A 14783-nucleotide genomic window follows, 5' to 3' on the forward strand; every position below is an offset into this window, starting at 1 on the left:
ATATAAAGTGGATGGACGCGGATTTGCAGGGCTCTATGAATTAAGCCTCTCCTAAAAGTAATACCATAATGGTCATAAATGGTATGATCCAGCTGGCATGAGCTTGACTCTGCTGAAGTCCACGTAACGAGGCCATTAACAACCATCAAGGAGCTGGCCCGATATTTTACAATAACTCTGCAAGTGGTTTCCTCGAGGAGAAAACCATCCCTTTCCGATCTGAAACAGCATTACATACATTTGAAGCACTGTGCACTGCCAAGGCACACCCATTCTGACCCCCATGTCTGGGTTTCCTCCCATTACAGAGGCGGGGAGAGGAGGCCCAGAAAAGTGGGGAGGACAAGAGTAGTCGTGTTGTGAATGTGGTGGGAATTGTAGTAGGCCGTGTTTACTTCTGGGTGGAAAGAGGGTTAGCAGCAGTAGCACTGTGGCTGCTGGTGGTTTTTTCTTTTCCGCAGTATTGTGATGCTGTGTGTTTCGATGTCTGGGGGAATGTGTTCCGAAGCTCTTGCGAGAGGAAAGGACGGTGTTAGACCCTTGAGTTTAAAGGCTTGGATCTTGTGGCCTTGTGCTGCGTGGGCTTTATAGAGTCTGGTTCTTTTCCTTTGTCAGGTTATAGAAAGCGCTGCGTTGGAGTAGGAGTTTGGCTGTTGGTGGGGGCAGGGCTGAAGCAAGCAGCTGATGTGAATGCCTTTCAGGCTAATCATGCACGGAGGTTCTTGTTGTGTCTCACCCAAGGATGCCAGACTCTTGATCTGGGGTGTCCAACCAGTTCTGAAGCAGTATCCAATCTAGTGGCTACTGCTATAGCACACTAGCCCCACTCAGCTGGCCAAATAGCCACCTGTGGCTAATAGCTAGCATGTTGGGTGCCACGGCTCTAGATTAACCGGTGTCTTCAAGTTGTCATTGTCAAGTCCACATTGCGTCTCACGTCACTACAGTTCAAGTCTCAAGTCGAGTCTCAAGTCACTTTTGTACAAGCCATCAATATCGTCATTTTCGGACAATTTTTTCACCAAGTCGATTGAAGAAAATTAGCAAGTCTCAAGTAGAGTCTCAAGTCGCACACCATGAACCCGAGTTGAGTCTCAAGTCACCTAGGGGACTCGACTTAAGTCGGACTCGAGTTCAAGTCCCACGACTTGAGTCAACAACTCTGCCTTAAACTAACCTAGTTCATTCCAGAACAGGCACCTGTAAAAACCACTTCCTCCCTGAAGTGTTGAGGATAACGTCACTCACAGCTCCCACACTAACGCGTTTGGAGAGGGACAGAGTTAGATAAATGGGGCCAGATGTTAAAGGCCTTGGAAACCACAGATAGGGCTCCGTGTGCTGAGCATGTTTGAGAGCCTACTCCTGGGGTGGGGAACCTCAGGCTCCGGGGTTTGATGTGGCCGCTGGCTTGTCGGGAACTGTCCCTCAAAGCTCAAGCCCCACCCCCGGCATTGAGAAGCTGGTGCACATAGGGTTGCCAGATGGTTTCAACAAAAATACTAGGCACACTTTATATGACATCACAATCGACATTCCATCTTATTTAGAAAATACCGGACAGTTCTATTGTCTAAATTGGTTTCCCGAACAGAAAGCTCAAATACTGGATTGTCCAGTTCAAAACCGGACACCTGGCAACCCTAGGCGCGCACAAATCTTCTAGCCTGGGCCCCTCTAGGCTGTGGGTGTGAGGGAAATGTGGGGAGTGTCTTTCTCCTTCTCAAATAGGGACCAATTCAGTGAGGGTTTTGTTGGGTTTTTTTGCTTCTCACTTGTGTGCGGCCCCCGACTGATTTTTTTTTTCCTGTTGGTCAGCGGCCCCTGACCAAAAAAGGTTCCTCACCCCTGTCCCTCACCCAAGGTTTTTTCCCCCCTCTTTTTAAGCCCCTGCTGCTAGAGTCATGTAATGAGTGGAGAACATGGACTCTTTTTAATTCAGAAGAAAAATTCTTGTGTCTCTGGTTACAGAGAAGTGCAAAAACCAGAAGGCAAATTAAAAAATCAACAACCCCAGATGTATTAATTTTTTAAATGGGATGATTTTTAAGTCAATCTTCAAGCCTCCCAAAAAACCCAAATGGAAACTCATGAGTTTTTGGAATTGGCAGGAATGTCATTATAAGCATTTGCATCTGAAAGGCTGTTCTAACCCTTACACCTATGCAGTCAGAAAACTGGTCAGGTGGGATTGTTTCGGTCTGGCTTAACATGTTTCTATGGCATCCTCACAATAGTATCAAAATGCACGAGCCTGCACATTCAATCTAAACAGCTCTGATATTGACTGTGGGCCACAGACTGTTTGCAGATGAGCTACAAGGCTCCATAACGCTAGCCTGGCAACAAACCTCTTTGTGCAGTTCTTTACACCCAAAGAGGGTGTAAAATGGTTTAGTAGGGTGTGATTCTCATTTTGCACTGTTAATGACTGCGCAAAGAGCAGGGCAAGGAAGAATCAGGCCACAGGGCCAAAGGCCTATATTGGTCGGTTCTCTCCCTTGTGATTTAAATGAAATATTTTGGGTCTGTTTCTCATTGATACTAAGGGATAGGTGGGCCACATGTGGCCCATTGGGGTTCTGTGTGGCCCACGAGACATTTTGTTGACCGTTGCCCATGCACAGGGTTGCAGGATTCCCCTGGTTTCCGTCCAAGTATTTTTTTTTCCTACCGGTGTTCAGTGACATGCACACGAAGCCAGGGCAGGTGAAGGGAAGTGCATGTGGATTGCACGCAGCACTGACTGTGAGATCCGGGTGCTCCCTCTGCAGCCAATTCAGCGCTGCTACCGTTCCATCGGCACCCCCCACACATTCTAGAGAGGCAAGCGCCGTGAGCAAAATGTCTCCCGGGATGGGGTCAATCTTGTGGCCCCCTGAGATGAAGGGCCCACTCACTCACCTCGGTTGCCCATCGCTGCCCTGCTGTCCTTGTATCACGCTGGCAGTGCGAAGGCATCTGAAAGCAAGCGTGACTGGAAATAACTTCCATTTTAGGGCCTTTTTTTATGTTGCCAGAGCAGTGTAGGTGGGTCTTAGCAACTTAGATTTTCATCGGCACTGTATCATCCTGAGCCAAAACAAGCTGGTGGGAAATTTTCAGATGAAGCTGTGTTTTTTTTGTTTTTTTGCTGGAAAATGTCAGCTTGCCGAGGCTACCGGTTTGCTTGGGAATGTACCCATTTCCACTGACTGTTTATCAGGCCAGGCTTCTTGGGTCCAGGATGGGATTTTTGATCCCATCAGGTCAGGACAGACGGCCCTGGGGCAGGCAGGATAAAGGGCCTCCCTGCGGTAAGGTGGTGGGATAGGTTCCTGCATGGCCTAGGGGATGGGGCACTTGCCTGGGGAGAATAGGGTTATAGGTTCAAGTCCCACCTACACCAGCACCCAGTCAGGATGGGACAGGTAGCCCTGAGTCAGGGGTGATAAAGGGGCCTGGGTTCAGATCCTTGGTCCAAATCAAAGGTTTAAATCCCCCATCTTCTGCATCTCAGCTGATTTTTCTAGATGCCAGGTGATTCTGGGCAGTAGGTTTCTCATTCAGCCAGCACTACTTGTGAGCTTTTCCATGGAAAACATGCATGATCTTTTCTACCAGAGCTCAATTCTGGAAGCAGCCACTAATGAAATAATGCAGGGAAAAGGCCCAGTCACAAACCTGTCTCTATCTTCCTGCCTCAGTCCCTGCAGGAAAAAGCTAGAACAGAATCCAGGAACATCTTCCTGGCTGTCTCTGTTGCTTGTGAGTTATCTAGCCATGGATTTTATTGCTGTTTATCACAAAAAGGGTTTCCTTTCTTTCTCCCTTAGGGTCTAGCGTGGGTGTCATTTTAAGGCGATGTCCCTGTGCCACTGTCACCCTGGATGGAGAAGTGTGGGTTTTGAGTCCCTGTGAAAGTTCACTTGGAATTCCTGGGTAAGTAGACTTATTGGAAGCTCCCATGACTGTGACAAGGTTTTTCTTTGGTGGTGGTTTGTTTTAAGCACAGGCATGGCATCCTAGTGGGGTGAGTTTCCCTCCTGGTGTGTGTTCGTGGACCAGGGACAAGATGCAATGGAATCCTAGAACTTGAAGGGACCTCGAGAGGTCATCAAGTCTGGTCCCCTGCCACGTAATAATCCCCCAAAATCATGATGGAGGAAAGCCCTATCTAGGGCAGGGGTGGGTGGTTCGCCAGAATTAGCCCCTGCTGGGCTGCAATCACTATATTCACCTGCATCTTCACGGGCACTGGTGATTGTAGTTCCTGTTGGCCATGGATTGCCATTCTTGGCCAATGGAGGCAGCGGGAAGCAGTGTGGACCAGATACCGCTTCTTGCAGCTTCCATTGGCTGGGACCAGCAATCTGCTGCCAATGGGCGTGGCAATCACCGGTATCTATGGAAACGCAGGTCAGTATAGCAGTGGGGGCCCCCAAAGGCTAACCCTGGGGACCGGATCCAGCCCACGGGCTGGTATTTGCCCACCCCGGTATAGGGGTTGCAGCAAAGATTAGGTACCGAGCCTGTTGCACTTTGTCCCTACCTGTGTCATTCACTCACTGGCCTCGGACAAATCATTCCATCGTTGTGTCAGATTCTCCTTTATAACCGGGTCCCAGTGTGAAGGGGCCTTGAAGTGGACATAACTGTAATTCAGACTCATTTTAAGGTCCTTTCACCTCTCTTCTAGGCTGTGGGTCTCCATTGCCATCGTATTTGAGAGCCTCACCATTTTCAATGTGGGTGAGGTAGGAAAGAGCTTTTATTCCCATTATACAGATGGGGAAAACTGAGGCACAGAGGTTGATTTTTTTTTTTTCATGGAGGTCACAGAGGCCAACCATCAGAGCAGGGAGTTGCATGCAGCCTTCTCACATCCAAGGTTGTTGCTCTAACAATCCATCCACTGCCAGAGGAGGGGACTCATGCTCATGGTGTCTAAACCTTCCCATCGGCACCAGGGGTTACACCAACAGGCATGCCTGCCTCGTAGCTGGACGCTTTTCTCCACCACTGTATGGGCTAGAAGCTTTTTTTTTTTTAAATATGAAAGCTGCGATTCTCTCAAAATAACATGACACCAGGGGTTTTCAGGAAAACCTCACTGGACACTGATGCTTGAACGGGGAGACTTGGCCCTTGCCAGTCTGTCTATTGTCCATGTGTCCGACAGCAATGGCGGCGTACAGAAATAATCACACTGAAGAAATAAGGAACCCTAATTTTCATTTACCCCACTCTGGCAGCAGAAAGGGGCCACACAGCTAGGCTAACTCACACTTTTGACTAGTTAAGGGGCCTTAGTATAGAAATGAAAGTTCAGACCCAAAGGTCTTCCTGGAAAAGAGACACTGCAGAGAGGCTGCACCCGCCTCCTAGCACCAATCCGGCCAGCAGCGGTTTTTAGTCCCATGTCAAACAGGCTGGATTTGTACCTGTGAGCGGGAGGAGGAAAGCACCTGTCTCATGGGGTTTTGAAATGTCCTCCTCCCCCATCCTTGGGCAGCGAGTCGCAGTGAGAGACAAAGGCCTACTGGCCCCGGCCACGTGGGTGTCTCAGGTGAGGTTCCGTTGGCAGGTGTGTGGCAGTGGCCTGGTTACAGGTTGCCGTGCAGCAAAGCATCCCAATTCTACAGGGATCGAGTGCTATATAAATGACTTTCTGAGTTAGCTCAGGCATGGATATTAGAGAACAGATAGTAGAGACGAGTACCTGACCGTAACAGGCTCTATCGGTCGTTAAGCGGCACGCAAAGCAATGGATGGGTAGGAATGTGAGCCCGCAGAGCAGTAGATTGATGGGAGGGTGGTTTCAGGCAGGGGCTGTTTCATGCTGGGTGCTAGGATATGCAAGTGTTTCCAGCCCCAGAGAAATTAAATCTACAGGGGGACAGTGGGAATGCTTCCCACAAGAGCGGATTGTCCTTTGGCTGACAGGCTCTTCAAAGGTTGTGGGGAGAGGGGTTGGAGAGGGAAGGGGAAGGGAGATGGGAAAGGGCCGAGGCCTGGCTCTGACCCAGGGACAGTACTTTTATTAATGAAGCACAGCTGAAGCGGTTTCTTTGCCAGCGGCTCCGCTTGATTCACAAACTCCTCATTGTTTTAGAGCAGGTTCAGCCTGGTTTTTTCCCTCCCCGCGCTCCCTCTCCCTCCCCCCCCGGGCCTCTTTTCCTCTTTTCTCTCCCTCACACAAAGATGTTAGTGTGCTAGGGACTCGGCAGTAGCAGCGTTGCGATTTGGGCCAAAAGGGAAAGAGAAAAGAAGAAACAACCCAAGGTGAAGAGGCTTAAATCAGCTTAGCCCAAATGCCAATTAAAACCGACGAGGATTAGCCCTTGCGAAGGGGAGAATAGACCATCATTGTGCCCTGAGGAGCATGTGTATGTGTGTTTCCTCCCCCCCCCCCCCCATGCCTCCCAATCTATCTCATTCAAATTCTTTCTGTCAATTGTCATCGCTTTCCTATCTTATTGGGACGGAGAGATGCACAGAACCCTGCTCCTCATCTTTGGAGCTCTGCCAGCATCCACCAGCCTAGAATCTGGCCCATGAAGAGTGGGGAATTAAATGCAAAACTAGAGCATCAACTCCTTGAAGAGGGATTATTTTTTAAATCTGTGTGTGTTCTCCTGGATCTCAACTTGGAGGGGGACTGGCTGAATGTGCTTAGTCAGACTTGTTTCTCATCGGACAGTCCCTGCCCCAAATGTCCTGCTTGCAGATGCCAAGCTCTTGGCCTCCATAGTACCTTGTGGCAATGAGTTCCACAGGTGAACTGTGCCATGTTGGGGTGAAGAGGTGACACTGTCTCATTGTTAGGGTGACGCCACCTCATGTGTCTACTTATGGAAAGGCAAAAGACAAATGGTGCGGAGGTCTTGGAGTTAGTTCACTATTTCATGGTAGAACCAATTGGGATTCTCCAATTTCACTAGGCATATTTACATCAGGAGCTGGAGATATGTAATGCACTGGTGAGAGTGAGTTATGGGTTCCCCTTTCTACCAATCCAGAGAAGTTATGAGCTATTACAGTTGCTTCTCAAAGAGAGTTGGCTCTTTAATTTGAGTTGTAGTAGATCATGATATTAGCTCTGGAGCTCCCCTGTAAAAATCCTGGTGTATTGGCCAAGGTGAGAGCCATCACACATACACCTAAAGAGAGATCTGCGGTCTAAGACTTGGTCTAACACCTGTACTTGCTACACTTTAACGAAAGGTGTTACTTTAAACCCATGTAGTTAAACTGGTGCAGCTTTGGGTGTTGCAATCTGTTTCAATCTAAGACAGAACTATGAAGCACTTTAAAGACTAACAAGATGGTTTATTAGGTGATGAGCTTTCGTGGGCCAGACCCACTTTCTCAGATCACATTGTGGAAGAAAATTGGCATGACCAGGGCTCGCCAAGCCACAGCGAGCCTCACTCGCCAGCCACGCGGTTCGGCATGCACTGACCGCGCTGTGCCGGCTTGTAATCTACTCGCCATGCGCAAGTAGATTACATTAATTGTCAAGCCCTGGGCATGACCATATATTTTCTTCCACAATTTGATCTGAGGAAGTGGATCTGGCCCAAGAAAGCTCATCACCTAAGAAACCATCTTGTTAGTCTCTAAAGTGCTGCATAGTCCTGTCTTTTGTTTCAGCCAGACCAGACTAACACGGCTACATCTCTATTACTGTTTAAACCTAGTTTCTACCAGTTTAGCTTGCACCGTATAAACCTGATTTTAACCGCTATATGAATCAGGCCTTGAGTACTTTTTTTTTTATGTCCCTAGTTGTATTTGCTTTTCACAAACCACATGTACAATGGTACAAATGTTTGTGGGAATCCAGCTTCCAGCTCATATGCTCCAATATGGGCAAGGAAGTGGGGTATGTTTATTTTTTAGCTCACTTTTCCATGAAAATGTACACTGCTAACTCAACGGAGAATTACATTCCCGAACTCCGCGTGGAGGAGTGTCACCGTGGGACTTTCTGGACCAATGAAGTTCAAAAATGTTGGCTACTGACCATGGCGGAGCAAAGCTGTAGAGTAAATGAGATGTGCGTGCCACTCTCAAGGTGCGCATAGTGCTCCCTTTTATTTAAGAAAACCACCAATGAATAATTTCAAATTCGGAATAAAACCAGGGTGCGGGGGAGGGGGAGGGGGAGGGAGGTCTGCAATCTGCCCATTGACTTTCTGCTGGCTGAAAGAGGCGAAATGTGTCAAGTGCATGATTTGGTTTGGGTAGGCACCACCTTCTCCTTCCACAGGAGATAAGCCTGCCTAGAGGGCAAGTCTAAAGAGGAAAGTCTCGGTTTCCCATTGTTATCTTTAGACCAGTGTTTCTTAAACTTTTTAAGACAGAGGAGCACCAAACAATAATTTTTTTTTTTTAATGAGGAACACCAAGGACATTTTGTTGAGCCCTCCCCACCCCCCCAAAAAAAAGGGTCGGGGGGGGGAGTTATTGAGCAATAAAATAGGGTCGGGGGAGAAAGGGGGGGGAAGTTGCCTGTCCCTTTAAGGGTGGCCATTTTGAATTCTGTTCTCCGCGGCACACCTCTGACTGCCTCGTGGCACACCGATGTGCCACAGAACACAGTTTAAGAAACACTGGTTTAGACCTTGGCAAAGATCTGAAGTCAGTGGAGCTGTACCAATTTAGAATAGCCAGGGAGCTGTCCAACCGATGCCTCATTACATGGCTGGTATTAGAAGAAAATCGTCCGACACAGATGTTTCCATGCAAACTGGAGAGGAAGTGTGGCCTTCTCTGATGCAGAGGGCTCGGTGTCAGGGAGGCACAGTTCTTTTGCTGCAGCCATTCTCTGTGCCCTGGGTGAATTCACCGTGCCAGTCTGTTTCCCCATCTATGAGGTGAGCATAGTAGGATCTTCAGGGGCTCTAGGCCTTAAAGGGTTATTAATAAATCAAGTTAAAAGTTGAGGGTTCAATTTCTTTTTTGAAGGCAAGAAGGGGCCACTTTGATCATCTAGTCTGATCACTTACAGGGCAATGTTCCCTCTAATTTTTTCCACCCATGTGCAGAATAAATGTTATGTGCACAGAGACATGTGTATGTGCACCACCAGTGGAGATGCATGCTGCTGGCTATGGGTGTTGTGGGTGCTCTGTTAATCAGCTGGGCAGCATCTGTATCTCCCCTGGGTGGCCACCCACGTGCTCCGCTTACAGGGAATACTGGTGTAATCAGTGCTTTTTGTGTGTGTGTGTGTGTGTGTGTTTTAAAGTGCCGGTACTCCAGGGGAAAAGTTGTTGAGCTCTGACTGGAGGTGCTGATACTGCGTCTGGAGGTGCCGATACTGTGTACTGGGCAGTACCATGACAAAAAAGCACTGGGTACAATGCAGAGAATTTCTCACCTAATAATTCCTGCAAATTGTGAACAGTGATGGTATTTAACCACTGGAACAATCTGCACCTTATTTCTAGCTTCCAACCACTGGATTTTGTTTTGCCTCTACCTACCAAATTGAAGAGCCCCCTGCTATCAGAAATCTTGTCCTTATGCAAGTACTTGGAGAAATCAGAGGTTTATTATAAATGAAAGCAGAATTTTTTTTTTTGTATATCCCCATGGGGAATATTGTACCTTAACACCTGTCTGACACCAGTTGGAAAGGTATAGGCTGGATATTAGTCTTGCTCAGGTATGCCTGCTGAAGGTTGACTTTTCACCTGGAGCACAATTATCATGTGGCAGTGAGTTCCACTGGCTATTGCTGAGGCCAAGAACTTTGCAGGGGATTAAACAGACAATCAAAAACTAGATGTTTATTGGGATAACAAGACTGTACAAAATTACAATAGCGTGACTTCCCAAGTCCTCAATATTTGGGGAAGGGATTATGAATCCTCATCTTTTCAGGGCATAAAGGAACCTCTAGCTGACAGAGGGCTTACCTCTGAGAACCCTCAATTCCTGTGAAGGTCAAGGGGAGTTGAAGGCATATGACGTTCTTGAGGGTGAACGGGGATGAATAGAATAACACAGATCCTTCATAAAGTGGCTTCATGTAAACACAGTGGGAATGGCTCAGTTAGCTTGATTTATTCCCCTCTGCTCTTCCTTCCCATCTCCTTTCATTTCCTTGTTGCAGCTGAAGTCGGGGCAGCCATTTTGTATGCCGTATCGTGCTCTGGATGATAGCCAGGTTAACACGATGTTCTCTATGGCTAGTACCATATAGGGCATTACCCAGATCTCTTCTCCTCCATGCAGCTAGCAAATCAGTCCTTGTCTTTGGCCTGGGGAGTCAAAAGCAGCATGCGGGATAAGAGGCTGGAATGTGTGTGTTTACATGCACGCCAGCGTGCCATCTGGGAGAACTGATTGGTGCAGTATCCAGCATATGGGGAAAAGGGGAAGAATCTCTCTTACGTGCATGTGGTTCCATGGCCAGGGGAGATTTTTACCCAGTTTTGTGCCATCGTCTGTCCTGGTTTAGTCTTAAACCACCAAATTCTGTACCTCAGTGTTTACAGAAGGGACCAAAACACTTCCATTCCTCACCCTCCATGTAGGTGTAAAGGGATGAGAAGCTATATGTCTATACTACCAGCATTACAGCAGCACAAGATGCAGGCCAGAGGCAGAGAGGTAGAATGGAGCCTTTGTTCTTCTGCTTCTCAACGGTCTAATGCTCTTACCACTAGGGAATGCTGCTTCAAAATGTCTTACCTTTTGGCTTGTAGTCAGTACAATAATAATGATTTGCTAATTGGCATCATTTCTGTTCTGCTTGATACAGAGCCCTTAGCTGCCTTCGGAAGGGAGGAGACGGCCTTGTCTATATTTACCTCAGATTAGGTTTGCGCGGTTTGATTTAGCAGGTTTAGTAAGGATCTACTAAATCAACTGCTGATGGTGCCCCCCATTTACCCCGGTATTTGATGGGGTCATGAGGAGTAAGGGAAGTTGACAGGAGAGTTTCTCGGGGGACGCCACAGAAATTTGACTTAAAGTATGTCAACTCCATCTACACTATTCTTGTAGCTGGAGTTGCGTATTCTAAGTCAAATTTCTTCCCCAGTGTAGACATGGCTACAGCATTGCTCCTGGGGTATATCTTGTTGCTATAGCAGAGGAACAGGGCATAGGAGACATGGGTAATATTCTCAGCCTGCGTGCCTGGTTTGCCCAAGGCGCAATGGCCAGAGTTTTCAAAATAACTGGGAGAGGGATTTGCAGAAGAGTTCTGCACACCATGTGCTATACCAGTTTGAAAACTGGGTCCCAATTTTGGAAGCTGAACATTTGGAAATCTGGCCCTGAGAACAGCTGGAAAATGAACCAGTTTTCTGGGGTGGGAATCATGCTGAGCTAGTTACTGACGTGTGGCCAGAATTAGCATTGTTGTTGGAAATTTTTCAGCCAATTTTCACCTTTTGATTCCCTTTGCTCCTCGTATACTGGGATCAACGGGCACAATCAGAAGTCAATGTAGTGGGTCCTTACTAGACCTGCTCAATCGAACCCTGGAAGATAGATCTCTGGAGCATCACTCTCCGAGTAAATATAGACAAAGCCTTTCAACCAATATTTTTACATCTCATTCTCTCCCTCCTATGCTTTTTCATTTTTGAGTTTCATACAAAAAATGTCCAGTGTTTGGTTTTGCCTGTTACTTCTCCTTTCTTCCCTTCCCTCCTCCAATTTTTTAGTGGCAAAATGTTAAAAAAAAAAAAACCCACCACCAACAACAAAAATCTTCCATGGCGGTGTAACTAGAGCCCAGTTGGTGCCGTTGGAAGAGCTGAGGTCTAGTCCTGGCACTGCCAGCGAATTGCCTTGGGATTTTCGGAAATGACTTCAGCGTCCCCTGTTTTTAAAATGGTCATAGCGATAGTTGCCCACTTCTGTAAAACGTGTTCAAACATGCAGATCACAGGTAGTCTAGAAGTGCCAGCTCATTGCAGGTAATGCTTTTCCTGGTAATGCCACTGTCTCTTTAACAGTGCCACTGATTGGTTAACGTTCTGGACCCAGCTTCTTTCTTGTTTGGGTGGGTTTGAGAGCCGTGCTCTCAGCTTTTCTTTAAGAGCCTCTATCCATCCTCGGTACTTACTAATGTAGTGTCAGACCATCTCACATCACCTGTCAGCCCCAGTGCAAGGACTTGTCTACACATGCAAGTTATTCCAGAATCCAGAGTGAATTCATAGCAGAGAAGCTACTCCAGAATAACACTAGATAGGGACTCTCTTAATCCAGAATGAATACTTGAAAAAATAGAGGAGAACCTTAATTCCTTTTGGATGAAGGCACTCTTATGTGTAGACAAAAATCACCCAGGGAAGAAGTCCTGCTTGGCTGCCCCACCCATGAGTCAGTTTTTCACTCATGCTCACTAGAGACTTACTGCAGAAATGGGCCCGTTCAAATCCAGAAAACTCAAATGAAAAGCATAACACTGAATTACAAATAAAAAGAAAGCAGGGCATTTGAGTGGTGCCTTTTAAACAATGAAAGCAACATCTATGCTGTCTTCTGATTTAGGCTGCATAACTCCACTGAAGTCAATGACTGATTTTTAGACCCAGTGAAAATATTTATAACAAAAAATGTTCAAGGGGGTTGGGAGGAGACGCTTTTTGACCAATAGAGAAAGATGTTTCATTTTGTGGATGATATTGTCTAGTTTCAGCTGACAAATGCCCCTCCCCCCGCCAAAAAAAAAGTTTTTGGTTAAAACTGTTTGGTTTGTGATGAACTAAAAATGGACCCCAAAACAGGTTTTGCACACCAAATATGTGCGTTTCTTTCTCTTTCCCCCTTTCCTTTCTGAGTAACTGAAAATTTTACACTGGAAATGTCTTTAAAACAAAACTTTTTCTTCCCTTTTTTCAAAATTTAAATGTGCCCCCCCCCCCCAAATCATGGGCATTTTTATCACATCTACCGATTCGGCATCAGGCATAACCCCAATAAAGTTGGTGGAGCTGCGGTGGTCTGAAAACTCCACTGAGACCAGCTCTGTCCATAGAAGAAGCTGTCTCTTTTGAAGTCACTCAATGTGTTAGTGTTGATCCCAAAGCTCCAAACAGAGGGAGGGAACAGTGGGGGACCACTTCCGAAATGTCTGTGCATCATGCAAGCCCACCAAGTGCCTCCACGTGGGCTATTCGAGATTTGCTAATGAGGTTATCCAAAAGGAGTGATGGGGGTATAGGAATTAGGGGAACCGTCTTTTATGTATTGGTTTTTAGGATGGAAATTAGGAGGAACCGGTGTGCTCACAAGAAACTCTGTAACACTGGAATTCACACGGGCTTGTCTTGCCTTCGGTTCATGATACGTGATGCCTCTTTTTGGGTAGCACGTCCGTTGGTGTGGGTTTCGGGAACCCCTCCCTGGGCATTGGTCTCTACTTTTGGGAGTTCTGTTGTGAGTCGTCTTGGATGCTTTGTGGTGAATGGAAAGCGGGGTCCACACCAGAGAAATGCTGAGCATTGGCACTGGGAGGGGCAGATTCTGTCTGCCTAAATGAAGGGCAAGACGTGTGTTGAGCAGAATCTTCTTTGAACACCAAGAGCTACCCAGGGGCCTTCACCATTAGTAGGAGTAGTAGATATTAACGTAAGAACAGCTGTACTGCATCAGGGTCCATCTAGCCCAGTATCCTGTCTTCCAGCAGTGGCCAATGTCCGATATCCCAGAGGGAGTGAACAGAACAGGGAATCATCAAGTGATCCCTCTCCTATCATCCATTTCCAACCTCTGACAAACAGAGGCTAGGGACACCATTCCTGCCTGTCCTGGCTAATAAGTATTGATGGACCTAACCTCCATGAATTTATCTAGTTTTTTTAACCTTATTGTAGGCTTGGACTTCACAACATCCTCTGGCAAGGAGTTCCACAGTTCAACTGTGTGCTGTGTGAAGAAATACTTCCTTTTGTTTGTTTTAAACCTGCTACCTAATCATTTCACTTGGTGGCCCCTAGTTCTTTTGTTATGGACACAAGTAAATAACTTTTCCTTATTGACTTTCTCTACACCTGTGATGATTTTTTTTAGATCTCTATCCTATCCCCTCTTAGTTTCCTCTTTTCTAAGCTGAAAAGTCTCAGTCCTTTTAATCCCTTCACATGGCAGCCATTCCAAACCCCTAATCATTTTTTTTTTGCCCTTTTCTGAACCTTTTCCAATGCCAAGGTATCTTTTTGAGATAAGATCGCCACACCTGTATGCAGGTTTCAAAATGTGGGCATGCCATGGATTTATACAGAGGCAATAACTTATTCTGTCGTCTTCTCTGTCCCTTTATATTACAATAGCTTTTTGAGATTGCCACTAAGATCAGCAGCCCAGGGTGCTAGGTGCCGTTCAGACATGGGGCAGGGATTGTATCTTGCGACGCGAGCGTATCACTGATGCCAAGCGACTGAGTCTCATTCAATCTCAGGCAGAGCTTACACAAGCCAAAGAAGAATTCCATCTCTCTTTGAGGGTGGGGCAGACAGGAGTTTCCGGCAGCAGAATGTAGGTCAGCCATTTTGTTTGGACTGTTGGTCCAACCCACTCTTCAAATTTTCTCACACACACACACACACACACAGTGAGGATCTTGGCTGTACCATTTCACTCCAATGAGTGGCATCTGTGCCGGCTGCGTGAGTCCCACCTGGAGACCATAGAAGGGCGCTGGTTCCGTGACTGACTAAAACATTTTTGCCCTCCTGGGAGCCAGAATTTAGCTGAGTCTGAAGGCTGGCAATGCAGAGCATTTCTATGCCATTGTTACTTGCGTTATGGTGTGAGCACCAGCCTGCAAT

General features: G+C 46.9%; 1 long non-coding RNA gene across 2 annotated transcripts in view; it reads left to right on the forward strand.

The window, feature by feature from the left end:
• Positions 1–14783, forward strand: part of LOC102462559 (uncharacterized) — a 72696-nt gene that overhangs the window by 41410 nt on the left and 16503 nt on the right. For both annotated transcript variants that reach the window (XR_331388.4, XR_012897456.1), the window contains one exon: positions 3816–3921. This is a non-coding gene — a long non-coding RNA (uncharacterized LOC102462559). The remainder of the gene's footprint in view (positions 1–3815; positions 3922–14783) is intronic.

Source organism: Pelodiscus sinensis, chromosome 24 (assembly GCF_049634645.1).
Source record: "Pelodiscus sinensis isolate JC-2024 chromosome 24, ASM4963464v1, whole genome shotgun sequence".
Taxonomy (NCBI): domain Eukaryota; kingdom Metazoa; phylum Chordata; order Testudines; family Trionychidae; genus Pelodiscus; species Pelodiscus sinensis.